The following is a 22,012-nucleotide window of genomic DNA, read 5'->3' on the forward strand; positions in this document are numbered from 1 at the left end:
CCTTGGTCAATTAAAATTCTTATAGTTGGAAGTATTTCAGGTGCATTCTCATGATTGGTCAAATGAGCCAGAGTGCTTGAATGTTTCACCTGTGCTGTGGTGCATGCTGATTGGCATTTAATGAGATCTTAATCATGACCCAGACTTTGATTCTTAATATAGTTTCCCTTTTAGGGCTTTGATTAGCCAAGCAACTAGAAAATGAGGCCAGATTTCATGTTCTCTGAGACTCTGTAATAATAAAAGCAAGTGTTCCAAACCATAAGAGCGGCATAGTAGGCTAGGGCATTTGGGACAGATCTAAAGAAGAGGCATTTAGGCTGAGTCTTGACAGTTTATAGATTTTTCTCCTTTGCTACGTTTCTCATAATTGCTGGTGTCATATTTTATTTTACATATATAATATATATGCATTGTATATATGTAATATATATATATATTATAATATGTAATGTATATTATATGTAATGGCACTATATATATATGTATATTATGTGTATATATATATATATATATATATATATATATATATAATTTTTAGAGAGAGAGAGCAGTAGAGAGGGATAGAGGGACAGAGAATCTTAAGCAGGATCCACACTCAGCATGGAGCCTGATAATAGGGCTCAATCCCACGACTCTGGGACCATGACCTGAGCCAAAATGAAGAGTGGGACACTCGACTGTGTAGACACAGTAAACCCACTAAACTGTGTAGACAAAGTAAAGTCATTTTGGGTCTAGATATGTGAAGGATTAAAAGATAACACCATCTATTTGTCTTATTAGCTTTGACAAGTTACTTAAGTGTCTCTACAGCTCAGTTTACTCATCTGAGAGAAAATGGGAATAACACATTTGCAGGGTTGTTTATATAAAATCTGGATGAAGAAAATCAAATGGAATCTAGATACAGTTTAAATGAAGAATTTTTGAGTGTTTGGGGGTTTATGATGAGCATGCTGCTCATACTCAAGGATGTGTACTCCACTAATATTTTTGAGGTGAGATCTATAGAGCTTATTATTTCCCTATGAATAATGACTTAAGAAAAAGGCATGTTTACTCAATGTGCCCCAAAGTTTAATAATAGGGTATTATTATACAATATATTTACACTAAGATCATAAATTTTGGTGACCCCCACTCAGAATTCCTTTCCTGCTCCCCTTGAATTTTTGCTTTTGGTTGCTTAAGTGGGAATTCTTGACCAGGCAACTGCAAGTCTTCACCAGAGTTATCCCCACCACTTTTATGACATTCTGTACCATATTTTCTTATATAACTTCCACAACACCAGCATGTTTCTTTACAAACACCATTCACAGTTTCATACAATGGGCTGTGAAGGCTACCCACAAATTGGGAGTCAAAAATTGCTGGACTTGTCATTTGGCCCCAATTGCCTGCACCCCTCTTAAATGCTTACTTGGCTCTATTCAATTTCAGTCAACTCCAATGAACAACAATGTTTTTGCCCCAAGTTTACCTTCAATTAGATGCCTCACCCATTTTCTGCCTCAATTTCTCTTCAAGGAGTCCTGTTAGAGTAGCTTTCAAGGCTGTTTTGGTGATTTGGTGCCCAGACACAAAGATCTCTTGGTCTGCAGATCCCTTTAACACACCACTAGGACTCTAACAGCAGAGTCAGTGAATGATTATGAATTCCCCAGTTTCTTACCAGAGGATTCAATGAGTCCTTTACACTGAGAATTTCTGCCTTTGGAACTTATTTCAGGGTCACATCACAAGGCTCTCACCTAGTACATTTTTTCCACCAGCCCTCTAACTGGCTTCCTCAGAGCCACATACTGCACTACACCACATACTTTATTGCCTACCACTGGAGGTTTATATTGAGGGTAGCGAACCCCTGCATTTCCTATTCTGGCTTGCTACCACCAACTCAAAAGATCTGTTTTCATCCTTCAGTCTTGGGCGTTTAGGTTCTACTAGGACTGAATGGACTGGGCACAGGTGCAGTGGACTTAGCCACCAAAAATTGAGTAATTAAGATCAACCAACAATTATCAGCCACCCTAACCCGGCACATATAATGACTCCATAAACCCTGTTACTTGGCAACAGTCCCATAATTCTCTTGCTCAAATGGTTTTATGCAACCACCTGGTCCTAAATTATCTACTGGTCCAGGAAGGAGAAGTTTGTGTCTGCTCCAGGACCACTTGCTATATGTATGTCAACAACTCAGAAAAGTTTTATACCTACCTGTACCAGAATGCCTAAGATGTTAAAATAGTCCACAATATTGCCCAAATATTTAAACATACAACCAGAGCCTCTGAGATCACTGACATATTTTTCATGGCTGGACCCCTCAAGTTGGGGAGAATGGCTACAGATGGGATTTCAAACTATTGACTATAAAATTCTTTTTTTTTAATGTTTGTTTTTTTTTTTTAATTTTTTTTAACGTTTATTTATTTTTGAGACAGAGAGAGACAGAGCATGAACAGGGGAGGAGCAGAGAGAGAGGGAGACACAGAATCTGAAACAGGCTCCAGGCTCTGAGCTGTCAGCACAGAGCCCGACGCGGGGCTCAAACTCACAGACCGTGAGATCATGACCTGAGCCGAAGTCGGACGCTTAACCAACCAAGCCACCCAGGCGCCCCTAATGTTTGTTTTTGAGAGAGAGAGAGAAACGGAGAGACAGAGGGAGACACAGAATCTGAAGCAGGCTCTAGGCTCTGAGCTGTCAGCACAGAGGGGCTGGAGCTCACAAATTATAAGATCATGATCTGAGCTGAAGTTGGATGCTTAACCGAGTGAGACACCTAGGTGCCCCTTGCCTATATAATTCTTACAGGATTTGTTATTGCAACCCTAAGTAGATGTGTAATCTCTGGGTTACAGTGTGCCCTAACACTGACTTTTAACATATCTGCTTCCCAGGCTGTTTGTGTCCTCACCATTAACTCTGATGCCATGGCACACCAGAATGGATTAGCATAAGTGCCTGACAATTAGGGGTCTTTTAATTATAATGTAAATTCCTGTCATTACACTTTTTATTATAAAAGTATCTATTTATTTATATTTATCTATTTATTTATTTATTTTCAATTCTAGCATAGTGAACATACAGTGTTATATTAGCTTCAGGTGTATAATATAGCACTTCAACACTTCTTACAACACCTAGTGCTCATCACAACAAGTGCACTCCTTAGTCCCCATCACCAATTTCACCCATACTTTCCCCCCACCTCCACTCTGGTAACCATCAGTTTGTTCTCTATAGTTGAGTCGGTTTCTTGGTCTCTCTCTCTCTCTCTCTCTCTCTCTCTCTCTCTCTTTCTGTCTCTCTCCCTCTGTCTCTGTCTCTTCTTTTGCTTATTTGTTTTGTTTCTTAAATTCCACACATGAGTGAAATAATATGGTATTTGTCTTTCTCTAACTGATTTTGCTTAGGATTGTACTCTCTAGATCCATCCATGTCATTGCAAATGGCAAGATTTCATTCTTTTTTTATGACTGGTAATATTCCACTGCATATATGTACCACTTCTTCCTTCTCCATTTGTTACTCAATGGACACATGAACTGTTTATATAATTTATCTATTTTAGATAATGCTGCAATAAACATACAGTGCCTATATCCCTTTGAATTAGTGTTTTCATATTCTTTGGGTAAATATCCTGCAGTGTGATTACTGGATGGTAGGATAGTTCTATTTTTAGCTTTTTGAGGTACCTCCATACTGTTTCCCAGAGTGGCTGCACCAGTTTACATTCCCAACAGTGCATGAGGGTTTCCATTTCTCCACATCCTTTCCAAAACTTGTTGTTTCTTGTGTTGTTGATTTTAGCCATTTTGACTGATGTGAGATGATATCTCATTGTAGTTTTGCTTTGTATTTCCCTGAGGATGAATGATGTTGAACATCTTTTAATGTGTCTGTTGGCCATCTGTATGTCTTCTTTGGAGAAATGTCTATTCATGTCTTCTGCCCATTTTAATTAGATTATTTTTTTAAGTGTTGAATTGTATTTGTTCCCTATATATTTTGGATGCTAACCCTTTATTGGATATGCCATTTATAAATGTCTTCTCTCATTCAGTAGGTGGCCTTGTAGTTTTGTTGATCATTTCCTTCACTGTGAAGAATTTTTTTTTATGTAGTCCAAATAATTTATTTTTACTTTTGTTTTTCTTACCTCAGGAGACATAGCTAGAAAGATGTTGCTATGGCTAATGTCAGAGAAATAACTGCCTGTGCTCTTTTCTAGTATTTTTATGGTTTCAGATCTTACAGTTAAGTTTTTCATCCATTTTGAATTTATTTTTGTGTATGTTGTAATAAAGTGATTCCATTTCATTCTTTTGCATGTAGCTTTCCAGTTTTCCCAGCACTATTTGTTGAAGAGACCAACTTTTTCCCATTGTACATTCTTTCCTCGTTTGTCAAAGATTAATTGGCCATATAATTGTGAGCTTATTTCTGAGTTCTCTATTCTGTTCCTTTGATCTCTGTGTCTATTTTGTGCCAAGGCATCCATTTTAAAGACATCTCTTTCAAATAAAAGTATTGCCAGCCATTCCAACTAGTAAAGATCCAGTCTGTCCCGCCCATTAAGTTTTCCCTTTTAGAAAGCTGTCATTGACCTAGGTAACTGACCACTTGAGTGACCCTGCTTTTCCTTTACAACACTTTAATTCCCACTATTATGTCTTAAATTGGCCAATAAGCCCACAAAACTCTAGGCACCCCAACTTGGACCCCATTAAAGGCAGAACCATCACCTTTCTCCTTCGCCTACACATCCCACAACATCACTGTGTGATTTGGATGTGCTTTGTACCCTCCAGGAAATGTAACAAATAAACACTGTTTTTTTTTTCAAAGTTCCCTAATGATTGTTGCTGAGGTGAGTCCTGCAATCATAACAGGAACCATAAGGGTGTGTCCAGACACAACATTGACTGCAGGAATATGTCTATGAGGGCTGCCACAAGTAACATGGGCCCAAGTGAGTGCCTCAGGCATTCTTAGCTGACAACATCACTATCACTAGGCTGAGGCAGACACAACACAAAGTGAAAGGTAATAATGGTGTGAAGATGAGGCAATGATGAAAAATGAAGATAATCCTCACAATAGGCATTTCCTAATGAAATAAAGCCTTTGGAGGATACAGGCTAAGACTTAAATGTAAATACATGTATAAGTATTCAGATAGACAAAATAAGAGAGCTAAAAGGGATATCCTATATCTAAATAAATAACTTTCAATAACTATAAAACATAATTTATGACTAAGCAATTAATTGACTAAATGAAAGGTTTGTGAGAATTCAGGGGTCCTGGACCACATACACATGCCATCTGTAAACTGTAAGAATTCTTATTTAATGCCAGGCCCTATGCTGATGCATTATATCCCATTCTTTCTTACATATTCAATGAGATCCTTGTGCAATTGTTCCATCTTTCTATATATCATTAATTTATAACTTATTCATGAGTAATACATTGTAAGGAAAAACTCTTATTCAAACTTCTACTACCAGCTATTGCCTAATTTCTTTGATTCTCTTTGAAGCAAAACTCTTCAAACAAGTTGTTTATACCCACTCACTGTCTCCAATTCTTTCTCTTCTCTTTTAAAGGTGTTCACCACCTCCACTCAATTGAAACTGCTCTTACCAAGTTCAAAGATGACCTCCATGTTGTTAAACTTAATGGTTAATTCTGTCATCATCTTGCTTTAATCCTCATAGCATGTGACACAACTCATTAGGTCCTCTTCAATGAGGCATTTTCTTCATTTGGCTTCCAGAATCCAAATCTCTTATTATATTGTTATTATTATATTATATATTATTATTATATTATATATGACCTGAGCCAAAACCAAGAGTTGGAGGCTTAGCTGACTGAGCCACTCAGGTGCCCCTCACTTTAATTGTTTTTTTAAGAGGTTTCTATGGGGCACATGGGTGACTTGGTCAGTTAAGCCTCCAACTCTTGGTTTTAGCTCAGGTCATGATCTCACCGTTCATGGGTTCAAGCCCCACATTAGGCTCTGCACTGGCAGGAAGGAGTGTGCTTGAGATTTTCTCTCTCCCTCATTCTCTACCCCTCCTGACTTGCTCTGTTTCTGTCTCTCTAAAAATAAATAAATAAATAAATAAATAAATAAATAAATAAACTTAAAAAAAAAGGAGGTTTCCCTTTTTCTGCCATTATCTTCTTGTACTCTATTAATAGTGAACCAAGCATAGTGCTTTTTTAAAACCTAAGTCAAATTCTATTACTACTTTGGTCAATGTCCTCCAAAAGCTTCCTATCTCACTAACAGGAAGAGCTGTGAAAATGGTTGATAACTATATCTTGACCTTATCTCCAACCACTTTCCCTTCTTTTGGATGACTTCAGTCACAAGGGCCTCATTGTTGTTGTTTGAACACTGAGCATATTTCAGCCTTGGGACATTTATGATGACTCTCCCTCTGACTGGAACATACTGCTAAGGCCCTCACTTTCTTACGTTCTTTGCTCAAATGATTCAATATTATTAAAGCTTACCAGAATAACATAAAATTTCAGCCCTTACTCACTCATGGAACTTTTGATACACTTCACCTTAATCTAACTTTTGCTTTATCTATAGCACATTACTTTCTAACATATTGCATAATTTGAATTTTTATGTTTATTGTTAAATGTGTATTTGTTGTTAATTATGTATTGTTAATTGTGTGTTTGGTTGACTGTTAATACACTAGAATGTAAGCTCTTTGGCCATTTGGCATATTCAAAGCTCCTAAAATAGTTCCTAGAGCATGCTGGAAAATTAATATATTTGTATTGAATAAATGAATAGTGGAATGAATGAGTTTCTCGGCACTTCACTTTGAAGATAATCAAGGGGAAAAAGCACCTTTTCATGGCATCTAACTCTTGCTTTCCTAAAATCTTTGTCTCAATGATTTAAAATAATTTAATAAAGTCTGACCCAGAAATGGTTGGTAACCCCTAATTTAAAAGGTCTGAAAGAACCCAGAAAGCTGGAAGATTTGAGAAAATCCAGGCTATGGATTTATGACTATTAAGATCATTATAATAATATAGCTATTATAGTATTTTATTTATCATCATACTGCAAATAAGTCAGGTTCCTAATGATGAGTGACAGGATTCTGACATAAGGCAGGATTCTGACACATCCCTGTGTGAATCTCTCTCTCTCTCTCTCTCTCTCTCTCTCTCTCTCTCTCTCACACACACACACACACACACACACACACACACACACAGTTACTGCCCCTTGGCCTCCATCTACCTTCAGCTATTTTCCTCTACAATTCCCTCTATTTAAAACTCATTTCTGGAACCTTACTTTTTCTACTTATCATTTTTTTTTCTTATGCTTAAATCATTGTTATTAGAATTCCCCTGCTTATTTGCCTTATCACTGCTAAACCCAATGAATGATTTTTTATCACCATCTAAGTATGTGTGCAGTGCTTAATTCTCTGCTTTATGCCTTCTAGATCACCTGAAACACTTTCCAGAATGAAGCAATAAGAAAACAAATAAATTCATCTGCCTATGTGACATTATTTCCAAGATATGTGATGCAAATATCAGAAACTGAAAAAATAACTTATATGCCCACATCAGTGTCTACTCTTCTGTTTCTCCTTTTCCCATTAAGGATGCCAATATCCAACCAGTCACTCAGGCCAGAAAACTTGGCACCACACTTAACTCCATATCTCTCTGTATGTCTCTTGTCCTTGCGTGCAAAGTAGTTGACAAGTGCTCACTCTTAATCTCTGCATCAATTGTTTTTTCTCCATCTCACTGCCACAACATAGCAAGATTTTACTCTTCACTGAATTATTGGAATGACTTCTGTCTGGATCTCCTGTCTTATTCCCACCCAATACAGGCTCTTCACTCTAGCCAGGATGATTTTTCTAATCTAAGAGGGAAGACCCTCTGTTCTTCCCCTCAGTGTATATCATAAATTTCATCTTGGGGGCAAAAGGATTGAGGGTAGCCTTAGAGCTTTCCAGATAGGTAACTAACCAGTTGGTACTTTTTATTGCCCAGTAGGGCATGAGTTGAGTGAAGTCTTGTACCATGTGATCCCTTGGAGTGGGATTTATTCTACTCCTTGAAGACACAGATTTCTCATCTTCCTTCTTTACACCAAAAAGCTACCATACCATGAAGCATGTTTAAATGTTCTTTTCTGAAGACCCTTCTAATTACCTCAAAGTGATGTAGATTTCTGAATTTGGGGCAGAGACCATGGGTTGTGTTTTAACCATAAATCTCATAAGCAAATTCTTATGTCCCAGATCTGACAGGAAGGCTCACATAAAGCAGGTTCTATTAACTGTTAACTCCCATTTTCTCTATGCCCTTTGCCAAAGTCATCTCCCTTAAAATATTGCCTTATCAAGGATGTCAGTCCTCTCTTCCTCTATCACTTATGGTATAACATTCTGGCCACCAAGACCCTTTTTGTGCCACTTAATAAGTTCAGTGCCTCTTAATCACTTTTGCTTCAGCTCAGTTTATGCTGAGTCAGAAGCTGGTGGAAAGGAGAATGATTAAGAGTTTTCATTTTGTTTTATTTTGTTTTTAGTTGTCTGTTGACTGTCTAGGGGAAGGGGAAGATGAACTCCCACTCCATGGGTGGTAGAGAAAAGGGTACCTTTTCTGAACCAAAGCTGTTTTTTTTTTTTTTCCTAAAAGAATCTTAACATATACAAAAGTATCAAAGCCAACCCAGCTTAGTGCTAATGGCCTTACTATGTTAAGGGAGCATTCACCCCTTCTGAGCCCTTGATTATTTTCAAAGCCTCCTACAATATTGAAAGTAATTTATGACTTGCCCAAATCAATTATATTTAATCCCCCAGGGTTTTCAGCCACCTAAAGGCACTCTAGAGGGTAGGAAATGAGGAGGATGGCAAGACAGATGTTATTTCATATCCCTCAAAACGTAAATATGATCAGTATGTCGCTGTTTTGTTTTTTGTTTTTGTTTTTTGTATAGACTTATAATAAATACAGAGAACAAATTGATGGTTTCCACAAGAGAGAAGGTGGGAATGAACTGAATAGGTGAAGGAGATTAAGAGGTACAAAATTCATGGATATCAATAATTACTCCGAATGTAAGTTGACTAAATCTTCCAATCAAAAGACATAGGATGTCAGAATGGATAAAACAACAAGACGCAGTTATAAAAAAAAAAAGTCACATAGATGAATACTACAGCATAGGGATATACCCAATAATATTATAACAATATTTGGTGACAGGTGGTGACTGCACTTATCTTTGTGAGCACTGAATAATGTATAGGATTGTAAAATCATTTGTACACCTGAATCTAATATTGTATGTCAATAATATTGTATACAATCTAACATTGTATATTAACTATACTTCAATAATAAAAATTAAAATAGGTATATCTGATCACACTGTTCACCTGATTAAAGTCCTTCAGAGGCCTCCTCTTGCTATTAGAATAAAGGCTACACCTATCTTTCATTGTATTCCTTCTACTTATGTTTCTAGATTCAATATTTTCCATTCCTAGCACCTTTTTATTCTCTCTCTCACTCTCTCTTTCTCTCTCTCTGTCTCTCTCACACACACACACACATGCGCATTTGATGTTTTACCAATAATGATACTCTCTCATTTCTTTAAAAAAAATTATGTTTTTATTTATTTTTGAGAGAGAGGCAGAGAGACAGAGAGAATACTAGTGAGGGGGGACAGAGAGAAAGGGAGTCACAGAATTTGAAGCAGACTCCAGGCTCTGAGCTGTCAGCACAGAGCTTGACATGGGGCTTGAACTTGTACTGTGAAATCATGACCTGAGCCAAAGTCAGACATGTAACCAATTTAGCCACGCAGCTGCCCTGATATTCTTTAATTTCTTTAAATGCAGAATACTTTCTCCTGGATACATTACCTTCCCCCTCCCTCTCTGTGTCTCTCGGTCTTTCTCTCTTTCAAATGTCCCATGATCCCTCCCTTCCCTGAGCATTCTTTCATGCATTCCCTCCATTTGGAATATTTGACTCTTCAGTGTTTTAAAATTTACTCAGCCTTCAAATTTCAATTTTAGTGACACTTATACTGGAAACTTTCCCTGAGATCTTTAAATTTGCTTAAATACTTTCTTATTTTCTTTTTAAAGTTTTTATTTAAATTTCAGTTAACTAACATAGAGTGTAATATTAATTTCTGGTGTAGAATGTAGTGATTCATCACTTACATACAACACCCAGTGCTCATTACAAGGGCCCGTCTTAAAACACATCACCTATTTAACCCATCCCCCCACCAATATCCCTCCAGCAACCCTCAGTTTTTTCTCTATAGTTGAGTCTGTTTCCTTGTTTGCTTCTCTATTTTCTCCCCTGTGTTCATCTGTTTTGTTTCTTAAATTCCACATATGAGTGAAGTGATATGTTATTTGTCTTTCTCTGTCTGACATATTTTGCTTATCATAATACTCTCTGGCTCCATCCATGTTGCTGCAAATGGCAAGATTTTTTTTTCCTTTTATGGCTGAGTAATATTCCATTGTATACATATATCACGTCTTCTTTATCCATTCATCAAATATTCTTGGTTTGCAATTCCATAATCTGCTGTACTTTCACTATTATTAAACTTACATCATGCTATTATGACTCCTCTAATATTTGCTTTCCCCCATTTTTAGTCTGAGAGCTACAAAGGATGTATTGTTCCTGCTTTGTTCACCATATATCTTATACTATTTAGATTGTAGATGGCCTCTCCAATCAAAAACCATCCCCCCATGTAAGAAGCACTGCCAGTACAAAGAGGTGGATCACAGCACATAAATCTGTGCTGTGCAGTTTGCTCTCCTAGAGCTCAGTTGTGATATAGGTTTTAGGTTTTTTTTACTTCCAAGAACCAACAACCACGCTCCAACCTAATTATCTATTGTAGATGATGTAATCAAGTTCAGTATTAGACACAGTGGCACCTATATGGCCAACCCTGAAGATTTTAGGCACAGAACATAGCCAATTCTTTTAAAGAAGGTTTTAGGGAACTCAAATATGTGTCACAGACATTTGCCTCTGAACTGGACAGTGTACACACATACAGAAAGTAGAGGCTTCACTGCCTAACTCTAATTCAGTTGAACAATGGATGGTTACTGGGAGCTTATTAATTTATCCAATTAATATTTATTGACAACTTGCTATGTCAGCCACTCTGATAAGAGCTCAGAAATCAATAGAGAAAAGGAAACACACCACTCTTGTCATCATAAAACTTGCAGCCAAGAAAGGAAGACAGGCGATTACCATGGAGCTTCAGCAACAACTAAGGGGTATTCTACATGGTGAACCCATGCATATACTTCTTTCTTGAATCAGAGGGTAATTTACATCAATGTAAGTCTTTCTGAAATAACCACAGTTGAGTGGTAAGGCTTTCTTATTATGTTGCCTTCCTCCTAGGATATCCAAATAACTAACCCTCTATCTTAGAATTGCTTACAAATTTCTAGAATCTTTATCTTTGTACATAAACAAAGAAGTAGAGATAAGCATTATCTCAGACGAGATACTCAATGGCTAAAGGATTGATCTCTTCTTAGAGAGAGTTCCAGGAGGAATATGAAAGACTCAACATTGGGTCAGAGCCCTTGTTATAAAAAGATCCATGTTGCTTTTATGTTTTGTCTCTTAAATTCCATATATGATAAAAGCATATGGTGTTTGTCTTTCTCTGACTGAAGTATTCAGTTAGAATTATACTCTCTAGCTCCATTGATGGCATTGCAAATGGCAATATTTTATTCTTTTATGGCTGAATAATATATATTCTTTATCTATGCATCAATCAATGGACACATGGGCTGCTTTCATATCTTGGTTGTTTTAAATCATGCTGCTATAAATATAGATGGGTTAGATAGGTATTAAGGAGGGCACTTGTGATGAGCACTGAGTATTGTATGTAAGAGATGTATAATTGAATTCTACTTCTTAATATTGTACTGCATTTTAACTAATTAAAATTAAAATTTAAAAAAGTAAAATAAAAACTAGCGAAACTAAAGTTCTTTCCAGTAACAGAGAATACAAAAAGCTGTTGGTTTGCCTAATGGCCACCAGATGGCCCTAATAGAATCTACTCCACGGAGAATGGAATACAGACAGAATGAAGTCAGAGCATTTTAACAGGACCAAAATATCTCACAAAACTCTTGTTCTTGTGTGCTGAGATTGAAAAATCATCTTCAACAAAATAAACATATTCACAGCCTAAGAGGCTATGCTATAGGAGCCTACAAAACTGGAATTATGTAAAATCTTACTGGGATGGGTAAGTACTAATTTTAGGATGAATAATAATGTGCATGTGTAAAAAATACATAATCTTATTCATGGGCTTCAGCTAGAAAGTTATATAGACCTCATTGCCTTCTTCTTCATTAGAGAGCATATCTCCTAGATACTCACATTTGACAACTGTATAGACAGTGAAGAATGTAATAAAGAAAAAAGTGTAAATCTGCTTGCTGAAGACTATATGTGTCTTAAAAATCCTTTGTAGATGTTCTTTTGCTAATTTATTAGTGGGCTATTTATTTTCTATTTATTGATTTTGTGTTCCTTGTATGTTCTGGATACAATCCCTATATCAGACATATAATGTACAAATATATTCTCTGAGGCCGTGACTTCCCTTTTTATTCCTTCAATGGTGACTTTCATAGAGAAAATAATTATACTTTTAGTTTTTGATAAAGTTTAATTCATCAATTTTTATTTTCATGGATTATATTTTTTTTATTGTATCTAAGGACCTGTCAACAAACCCAAAGGCATGTCAACTTTCTCCTTTGTTTTCTTCTAAAAAAATTTTATTTATTTGCATTTTAATTTAGTTCCATGATACATTTTTAGTTAGTTTTGTGTAAGGTGTGAGGTCAGTTTCAAAGTTTACTTTTGCATAGGGACATCCAATTTTTCCACCATCATGTGATGAAAAACACTATTTTTCTCCATTGAATTGCTTTTACTTCTTTGTCAAAAACCAGTTCACTGCACTTGTAATGGTCTATTTTGGGTTTTCTATTTTGTTCCATTGATCTCTGTGTTTATACTTTCCCAATGCCAGACTGCCATAATCTTAGAGGGAAGGAATTCAGTCTCTGTAAAGTATGATATTAGAAGTACATTCTCCATATAAATCTTTTATTAGGTTAAAGAAGATCCCTTATATTTCTAGTTTTTTGATACTGTTTATTATGAATGGGTGTTGAATTTTTGGACCTTTTGTACTGCTTCTCAGAGAAATTATACATCTTGAAACTCTTGCTCTAACCCCCTATTATTATTGCTGGAGGCTTGCTAGCATGGTAGTGAAGTCAGGAGTAGTGGTGTTCTCTAAACTTTTGATTAAGTCTCAGTCATTGGATCATCCACTGTGCTTATGTCTTGAGGGTCTTCATTAGTCTCTCTGTGTTTCACCAGGGAACCAGGGATAGTTTTCCCCATCCTATACTATCTTGCTTGGCTATTATGATCCAAGACTATTTCTTTAGAGTTCTTTCCCATGTTGGCTACAGCTTTTTTGTTTCTTAGATGACACAGGAAGGCTGGAGTGAGGCTGAGGCAAGTAAACTTTCCTTTCCTGTATTGCTCTCTAGTAAAGACTTTCCTCCAGTCTATGGAGTCTTGTAGTTTCTACCACAGTATTTCATACCTTATATCTCCCTCGAGTCATCTTCTTTCCAGATTTCAGAAAGGTTTACTTGGTTTACTCTGCAGCCTCAGTTCTCTGATAGGTTTAGTAAAACTCAGTGATTTCCTGTTTGTCTAAATTTTTCTTCACTTAAGGAAAATAATGAGACTTCCAAGCTCTTTACATGTCAGAGCTGAAACAAATAGTTGACTTTTATGACATTTATAGGGGTTGCATAAAAGCAGAATTCAAATGTATGATATTATTAGGAAGTCTTTTATGTGCTCTCACAAAACCTTGATTTCAGACAGTGTATTTCACCTCAGGAAATGAGGTAAATGATCAGGAAATGATCAGGAATTCTTTATTATGTGATTCCTTCTCTGAATGCAAGCTGTTTTCCCTTCATTGCTGAAGACTTTGGGTTCCCTTTATAATTTATCTCTTTGCTCCTCTAGATATCAGGAATACTTAACCAAAGATTATGGGTTTTAATATGGCAGCGGAGTAACAAATGTATTATCTCAGGGTTCAAAATGACCAGTGATGATGGACTTTACTTCTAACAAGCTTTATCTTTCTAGGCATTAGCACACAGCATTCTCTTAGAACATATAAATCTCTGGTGGGTCCTAGCTACCAAGAGCATAGGAATTCATTCCAGCAGTACCACACTTCCTACATGCTTCCCCATCCTAGGAATGCAACTAGCATGATCTATCTCTACATGAACACCGTATTAACCTTTCAGGGATTTGATAGCTAAGGCCTGGATTCATTTTGGCACCTAAGCCACATAAATACTACTCATACAAACTCCGTAAAGGGATATGGCTCATCTATTTTTCTAGAATTATTTGAGTATGTCCAACAGTTTCTCTCAACACACTAAGGCAGCCATCTCTAAAACTACTATCCACTTGAAAAAGGCCTTCTCTCACTGACTTCCGGAAAAATTTCCCTTCAGTGTATCCTTTTTATGATACCAGCTGGCCCTGGTAGCCCTGGCCAGCTGCAGGAATCTGGTTCATTTACCCTCACCCCATTCATTTCCATGGATGAACTTCCTGAGGGTTTCCATTTGCAATCCATAAACATGCATATTATTTATAAACCCATAATTAGCGAATGGGATAAAGAGGCAAACTAATGTTCCCAAATTACTTTGCACATTTATGAGTATTAGTATCCCCCCCCCCACCAAAAAAAAAAAACAACCACTCACACTAACTCTTGATGAGGCTGGTTATCCAAATCAAAGAAGTCCAGAATAGTAAACACAGCACGGACAAAACCACAAAAGAATAATCTCCAGAGGTAATGCTATATATGTGAAGACCACTTACAGAGAAGCCACAGTCACACTCAAGCATGTGAGCAGCCATAACACATATTATGAGAGGGAGAGTGGCACTTGGGTTCATAACACTGGCTCTAAGATTATACAAACTGGCTATGGATCCATATCTCTAGCTGAATGACCTTCAGAAATTTACTACATCCTTAGAAGCTTCAGCTTCATTTATAAAATGGGAAGAAATAGTTGACCCTTCTTCCAGGGTTTTTGAGAAAATTGAATGTGATAATCTATGAAAAATGTTTACCATATATTATCATGTAATATATATGCAATACTGCTATGTAATACATGTGCAATAAAACTTTCCTGAGAAAATGAGTTTGAGAGTCACAGAATTTTGGAATACTTGTGAATTTTTTGACATATGTAAGCTACCAATATTTTCCTTGATTTTCTACCATCTTCAGATTTTCAAAGCCACATTTCTCTGGCAGTGGGAATTTCCCAAGCTATCTGCCTGTCATTGATAACAGGATGGCCCACAGCTACAGAAGCTCCCACTATCATATCCTGCAATAGCTAGAATGGGGAATGTGCCTTAAGGTTGGGGGTTGGACTCAGTAACTCAGTGCCAGAACTCTGAGTGTGCCCTTGAAGACCATGACAGAAAGCATGGGTACACAGCTCTACAGTAGGAAACTCAGTGGCTGTTGATATCCTCCTGTACGAAATATTATCAGTACAAGGTGAAGTTGTACAAAGTTGCAATGGAGCATGTATGGTTCACTCCCAGGTTAGGTGCCTTATCAAATGGAGGTACAAAAAAAAAATGTTATATGTGAATGCTTACACCTGTTTTAACCACTAATCATTTGAGGCCCACAGACCATATAGAGAAACAAAAGCTGTAAGTTAATAGTGATTCAGAAGTTAATAGAGGTTTATCGTAATTTAAGGTTACTGATCCTCCAAAGCATCCACCTGGCATTGAAACTACCAAAAAATAGTATTGTCAAAGAAACATGACTGATGCATGAAATCTTGAGTCTATGGCTACTTGGGGAGAACATGTAACTTGTTGCCCAAATCTTACTGTGAAATACTTGGTATCAATTCAGATGCTTAGGACTGTAGGTAAAAGAAACCCCAACTAAAAGTGGTTTTATTTATTTATTTTTTAAAATTCCCTACATGTATCTGTTGATACAGTGGGTCAACCATATCACCAAAGTCATGGATGTTTTATATATTTGAAACCTATGCTCCTTAGCATGTTGTTGATGTTTCTTTAATTATTATATGATAATTATATGATAACTAGAATAGTTCCAGGAAGAAGTCCACGCAGATATTATAGGTTCCAGCGCCGAAGCGAGCTATTTTATAATCTTTAAAAAATCTTCTTTTATTATGGGGGAAAATATTTCTGAATACCTCCAACCAGACGTTGTCTTATGTCCCTGAATGGAGAGTGATATTTGAATTAATATGATTGGTTTAAACTAATCCTGGATTGAGGAAAAGATCACCTTATATAAGTTCATGGTAGAATGAACATCCTAACAAAACCACGTGTCTGCCAGCAGGGAAAAGATTGTGTCAAGGGGGGAGGGTAGAAATGACAAACAGTAGGGGCGCCTGGGTGGCTCAGTCGGTTAAGCATCCGACTTCGGCTCAGGTCATGATCTCACGGTCCGTGAGTTCGAGCCCTGCGTCGGGCTCTGTGCTGACAGCTCAGAGCCTGGAGCCTGCTTCGGATTCTGTGTCTCCCTCTCTCTCTGCCCCTCCCCCATTCATGCTCTGTCTCTCTCTGTCTCAAAAATAAATAAACATTAAAAAAAAAAAAAGAAATGACAAACAGTAGAGCCCTCTACACATTTGCTTCATAAATTTCTTACTAATGTGATATAGGAAAGAATGGAGTTTGAGTCTGACTGGTTACACCTAAATTTTTTTTTTTAATGGCGCCCCTATATAAAACTTACCAGAGTGTGTGTCTGGTACTTTATAAATAAAATATGACTCTGGCTTTCCAATACCTGCATGGAATATTTTTAACCTTTGATGTACCCTATGTTAATAATCACACTCTGTTTTAATTATGAAGTAGGAAATAAGAGGTAGGATAATGTGGCTACAAAAATGAAAGTACAAGTGGATATAGTACCTGTCATTGTCTATTTTAGATAGAAATATGTGGGCACAGATTAAACTCAATGAAAAAGGTATTAGGTATATTCAGTGGAACTCAATGGAAAAGATATCAAGGTATTGGAACTTTGTTGACAAGCTTTGACTTTATATTTTTATATCTGCCACCTCATGTCAGCCTATTCAACCCTGACACTCACTCTGTTACCAATCTATGAACGTCTTCTTATGACCTTCACCCTAGCTAATTCCTCTACTTAGAATGTTATTCTCCTAGACTTTCATGTGGCTTGGCTCCATTCTATCTTTAAATAACTTTTATTTTCTTAAAGAAAATAAAAGAAAAGGAAAGAAAGAAAGAAAGAAAGAAAGAAAGAGTGAATCTTAAATACTAACTGCATAACTCACATAACTCTTCTCTAACCAAAATATCTGTAAGGAACCCCTTTTCCTCTTTATAATTAACCTTGGTTTAGTTTCAAGACAGTACTATCACTACTGACACTTCCAAAGATGTTTATTATACATCTCTCTTCCCTGTAATGTAAGCTCTATAATAGGAACATTATCTGTCTCTTCACTTTTTAGTTGCAATTGCCTATAACAGTGTACCACTAATCTCCCCTCCCTAATATTAAGGTGTCAACCCATGAAGCAGAACCATATCACTCTTGAATTACAGCTCATCTGAATATAAGCTTTGCTTAATCACCGCACCATTGTATTTTGTATATGTCTGTAGACTTACTGGTTAATATAGAAATAAATTAACTGAAATCTTGATATTCCTCTGACCAAATATGTCTGCAGAAACATGCTGGTGAATAATATGATTATGGTGAAGTTGCAAATGTATGCTATTAGCCTAATTATTGCAGAGAAACATCAAAAATATATGGTAGCTGCTCTTTTCGGCTTTTGGCTCAAAAGAGGTGAAGGTGCAACTGTTTTCAGTCATCCCCAAACCAGTTCATCTGAAACTATCTGCCTCCACCATGCTGCCTATGTTCAACCTCAACGAGATCAAAGTTTATAACTTAGGTGCAACAGTTGGGTAATGAGTGCCACATCTGCCCTGGCCCCAAAGATTGGTCCCATGGGTCTGTATCCAAAAAAGTTTGGTGATGACATCACCAAGGCAACCAGTGATTAGAAGGGTCTGGGTACTACAGTGAAACTGACCATTCAGAACAGACATGCCCAGATTGAAGTGGTACCTTCTGCTTCTGCCCTGATTATCAAACCCCTCCAGGAACCACCAAGAGATAGATAGAAGCAGAAAAACATTAAGAATGGTGTAAATATCACTTTTGATGAGATTTTCAATATTGCCTGATAGATATGGCACTGATATTTAGCCAGAGAACTCTCTGGAACTATTAAAGGGATTCAAGGGACTACCCAATCTATGGGCTGCAATGTTGATGGCCACCACCCTCATGACATGATAGATGACATCAATAGTGTTACAATGAAATGCCCAGCTAGTTGATAACTACAAAGGAAAATATTTCAATAAAGGATCATTTGACAACCAATATATATATGATAGTCATATATAGCCACTATCATTGTTGGTGAGAAGGCATAGAAACTGGATCTCTCATACATTGCTGGTGGAGATATAAAATGTTACAGTATTTCTGGAAAATAGTATGGTAGTTTCTTTCAAAGAGTAAACATGCACTTACCATGCAACTCAGAAACTTAATCCATGAGCATTTATCCCAGATAAATGAAAATTTATGTCCATAAAAAATCCTGTCCATGAATGTTCATAGTAACTTTGTAGTAGCTCAAAACTGGAAACAACCAAAATGTCCTTCATAAATAAACATTTTATCAACATTAAAAAGGAATGAACTATTGAGACATGCAACAGTCTTGGATGGATATAATAGCATTATAGTGAGTGAAAAAAATGCCAGTCTCAAAGATATAATTCAATTTATATAACATTATCAAACTGACAAAATTATGGAGATAAAAAGCAGAGTAGTGATGACCATGGTTTAGGGATGGTGGGAGATAAAGGGGTAGCATGAGAAATCTTGTGGTTAAGAAATAGATCTGTATGTTAATTGCAGTGATGTTTATAGAATCTATATGTTAAAATATCATTGAACTATACATACACATTTTACCAATGTAAATGTCCTTGTATTGTACTACAACTACATAAGATGTGAGCATTGGTGAAAAACAGATAAAAGGTGCATTAGCCCTGTACAATCTTTGCTACTTCCTGTAACTCTATTATTTCAAAGCAGAATGTGTTTAAGGATGTCTTGCAGAAGCCACAAAGCCATCACTCAAATTCCACAACTTTGAACCTCCAGCTAGCTAGCTCTACTTCAGGGGAAGATTATAAGCCATGACAGAGTACACTCCAGGAAATCTATTAGGTCTAGGAAATGCTTCTGTTGTTATTGCTGATTGATTGGACAACACCAATCTCTCTGTTAACCATGGTTCTCAAGCTGAATGCACTTTGAACAGGTGACAGTATAGAAAACCAGTCTCACAAGGATATGGATTAGCAGTTTTCAGAGCAAAGGCATTTGGGCTGAGAAGGGCACCTCCTGGAGACAGCCAGAATGATTTCTGCTATGCTACTAAGCAAATAGGAGGAATCCTATTACCTATTTGGTAATGAAGGAAGCTCTCCAGGGGCTTCATCTCTTAAGCAGATAGGGCAGGTATAACTTTAAAATTCTAAAAGGATTAGGGGATTGGACCAATGGGCTCCTGGTGTTATAAGTCTCTTTGTGGAATTCACAACTAAGCCCTCTGGACGACTTGGAAGAATTAAATTGCTTGCACTCAGGAAAATTTGACTTGGACTCTAAATATGGATCCACTCTAGGCTTCATTTCCTCGAGATTTTCTCCAGAGAAGTCAGATATATTATCCTAACAATTTATTTCCTGTGCCCACACGACTTTCTGAGTTGGGAACAAAAGTAAGCAGGAAGGGTCTGTGATCTAAATGTCAGGGGCTTCTCATCCTTGCTGACACATCTAGGTTTTCCATACAGAATTTAAGGAGTTTCTAGAACAATCCAGCAGAGGGACCCCAGACCTCATTTGTAAATCCTGATTTACCCTAGTCCACCTCTACCTGACTGCTCCTTGACCCTTAGGATGAGAAAAGTGAGCTAGGGAGGGCTGCATCTAAATCCTACGGAAATTGGAAGCCATCAACTGCTTTACACCAAGTAAAACATTATGATCTGGGCAAACAATGTAGTAATTTGTGTGAGGGGAATTACTGAAGGTAGAGACCATGCCAGTGGCAGCTTCTAAGTTCAGGGAAGAAGCAACAATGGCCACAGGAATGGAGAGAAGGGAAAACACTGACTATACAAGATGGTAAAACTGGCATGACAGGATGACTGATCATATGAAGGAGATGCCCAGATTTTAGGCTCTGGCAATAGACGCAAGACTGTCAGGAATGATCCTATATTCTTTCAAATATTATGACAGTAAATAAGAAGGTGACATGAGTTGTGGCTGTGCCTATAACTCTGAAGGTAAATTAACAAGTGGGCTAGATGTCCAGTAGAGGCCATAAGGGTCCTTGGAAGTGCTCCATCCATCATAGCCACAGTTATTAAATCTTGTTTGCTGACATTGTTGATTTATGAATGGCTTTGACAAGCAACTGACCTTTGTCTTTATGGCTATCAGGAGGCATGGCTGAGAGTAACGTCATTCCAAAATTCAGGTAATCATTTTTAAGTAAATATCTTAATATGTCAGTTTGCTTATAATTTAACATCCTATACAACTGTGCACTCAATTTGGTCATATAGTTTAATGTGAAATGACTTTTATTGAGATTTGTTTATGGCTTTGTTGAGAATCTATTAGCACCTACTTTAAAGTGTTTCAACTAGAGATTGTCATGCCACTGCTCCAGAGCACATAATTTTGTGTTGGAACAAACTTCAAGTTGTTTCCTGAGGAAACATTTGATCTTTTCGGCAGAAAACTCAATATACCACTTTAATGCTTGTATGGTTGTATGGGGAGAAGTCATTTCCATATCCTAAGTCTTCCTTACATAAGCAGTTCTTTTTGTGAGGAACTCTTTGCCCCTCCTGCAGATTATTTCCATTCAATATAATCCCATATGAGGAATTTGTAGGTAAAATAGTATATGTAGTTTTAAACCTCTTGAAGTTGCAGTTAGCTGAATTTATTTCTGGGTAAATTATAGTAATTTATACTTTCATCAGTGGTGTATAATGAAGGTGTCAGTTTCATAACAACTTTGTGTACATTGGGTGTTCCACAGGCTTTTATTTTATTCCATGCCAATTTAATGAATGAAAACTGGAATGCTGAGCTAATATTTCTGTTTTTAAATATTAATGGAGGTGGAATACTTTTCAATGTTATTTGCCACTGCATTTCATTTTCTTTTCTTTCTTTCTTTTTTTGTTATCTGATACCTTTTGCCCATTTATTTACAAAGGTTTTATTTTTTTTATCCATTTTACCATCAACAGCTTTGTACTACATTTATCTACATTTTAGAACTTTCAAATAAATGGGTTTTAAATTTGTTTTTACTGCTTCTTACCCTGTATTTTCATGTATTCCCAGAGTTTTGTTTTCTGCCTTCTTATTTTATAATGTCAGCTGTTCTTTAACTTTTCCATTGAATATTTGGCTAATTATGTTATTTGTAGTTAAAAACTCATTATTATTATAATTCATATCTCATTACCATTTAAAGCAACTCAGGTCTTAAGCCCTTGGCATTAGTTAAATAAGGTTATTTGTTTTACATCAGATATGAGATAAATG

The 22,012-nt window shown here is 36.7% G+C and overlaps 1 pseudogene; it reads left to right on the forward strand.

Moving 5' to 3' along the window:
* Positions 1-18,190: 18,190 nt before the first annotated feature.
* LOC144616572 (large ribosomal subunit protein uL11 pseudogene) lies at positions 18,191-18,687 on the forward strand (annotated as a pseudogene).
* Positions 18,688-22,012: the final 3,325 nt, after the last annotated feature.

Source organism: Panthera onca, chromosome B3 (assembly GCF_046562875.1).
Source record: "Panthera onca isolate mPanOnc1 chromosome B3, mPanOnc1 haplotype 2, whole genome shotgun sequence".
NCBI classification, from domain to species: Eukaryota; Metazoa; Chordata; class Mammalia; order Carnivora; family Felidae; genus Panthera; species Panthera onca.